The sequence below is a fragment of the Schistocerca piceifrons genome, chromosome 5 (assembly GCF_021461385.2).
Source record: "Schistocerca piceifrons isolate TAMUIC-IGC-003096 chromosome 5, iqSchPice1.1, whole genome shotgun sequence".
NCBI classification, from domain to species: Eukaryota; Metazoa; Arthropoda; class Insecta; order Orthoptera; family Acrididae; genus Schistocerca; species Schistocerca piceifrons.
Window position 1 is genome coordinate 621569140 of NC_060142.1, and position 2009 is coordinate 621571148.

A 2009-nucleotide genomic window follows, 5' to 3' on the forward strand; every position below is an offset into this window, starting at 1 on the left:
AATTTTTCTTTCCTATGTTGTATTTCGATTCCCTCCGAACGGGGGCGGGCTGGCAGCAGCTCATTACGCTGCTCTGCAGCCTACAGACTTTCCAAAATGTAAGGAGAAGTTAAGAAACAATAAAAGCAGACCATAAAACGGGGACTTAAATTGTACAACGGCGGAAAATTGGGGAAAGTTAAAACATAAAGCAAAGGGTTGGCAAAGAGAATAAAAATACACAGGATGCAGACATGTAACACAGTAGACAGACAATTAAAAACCATGGCGACAGTCTAGTTTCTGTTCGCAAGAGATATAAAATCACACCCAGCGACAGTACGATGGCCGTTCGCAACTCTTCGGAAAAGACACACCACACTGAACACTCACTGTAAAAACTGCACTAAAATGTCGGCACAAAGAAGACACACCATAGCCTAGGGCAGATGGGGGGGGGGGGGTGGACCTGGACAGATGATGGGGAAAACAAGGAGGGAGGAGAGAAAAAACGAAAGGGGGGGGGGAACCAAAGGAGGGAGAGGACCCATAAGAGGGGGGAGTGCAACGAGAGAATGAGTGAGCGCCTAATATATAAGCCATCCAGAGGGTATCGCTGTCAATCACGTGTCGTCGGCTGTGCTATGATCTCCAATATTGCCAACTTACTCAATTGAATTTAATCGATTCTGACGCTGTTGCACCATTGTTGACATCCATATCTTATCCAGTTTAATGCCTTCTTATTTTCTATTAAATCCAACCCAAGGGGTAAGTGTTCTTACCAATCATCAGTAGGGTCACTGATCGCACTGGAAAATTTTTAAGCATGTACGATGTGGAAAATATTTTCAGACCAACTACGAAAATAAAAGAATGTTTAAGTTCCGCAAAAGGCAAACGACATCCTCAAGCTACACCACGTGTCTATAAAATTCCGTGCAGTTGTGGAAAGGCCTATATAGGCACAACAATAAGAAGCGTCAACCCCCGTCTGGGTGAACATAAAAGGAACTGCCGCCTAGGACATATTGATAAATCGGCTGTAGCGGAACATCTGTTTCAGGAAGTTGATCATGAAATTAAGTTTAATGATACGACCGTCATAGCAAAGAGGTCTCATTATTATGTGCGATTGTTCAGAGAGGCCATTGAGATTGCCAAACACTGCAATAATTTTAATAGAAAAGCTGGATAAGATATGGATGTCAACATTGCAGCAACAGCGTCACAATCTAACTTCTAACCGCTATAGTCCGGAACCGCTCGACCGCTACGGTCGCAGGTTCGAGTCCTGCCTCGGGCATGGATGTGTGTGATGTCCTTAGGTTAGTTAGGTTTAAATAGTTCTATGTCTAGGGGACTCATGACCTCAGAAGTTAAGTCCCATAGTGCTCAGAGCCATTTGAACTATTTTTTTTTTTTTTGATTAATTTCAATTGAGAAAGTTGACAATATCAGAGATCACAGCACAGCCGACGTCACGTGATTGACAGAGTCGCCCTCTGCATGGCTTATATATACGGCGCTCACTCGTGCTCTCGTAGCAGTTCGCCGATTGTCCTCGGAGGATGCCTTCCGCAGTCGAAGGCGAGACCTCAGGAGAGAGTCTTACGTATGGACCACGGCATCTCAGCCCGGAAGTGTTAAATGATGACGTTTCCTTTTTGTATTCTTTTCTAGTCATCTGCGTAGTACTCATGAAGGAAACTTGTGCATCTTTGAAGTACATTTTCGTGGGCAGTGATCATGTGTGTGCCTCAAGCTACATTTTCCTCCCTGTTGCGAATCTCTGGTCGACATATCTTTCTACTGCTCCTGCGTGCACTTTTTTCACACCATTACTTCAATTATTTTATATAATTTCACTCTCACCTCTGTCACCTTCACCCCACACGTAATTTAATCCGTACGTGATTTGAGCAGAGCCTTATAATTCGATACTCACTACGAGGGCAACTGGCACTACACACTGTAGACTTTGTAATTAACTCGAGCCCCCACGTGCTATGGCAATATATATATATATA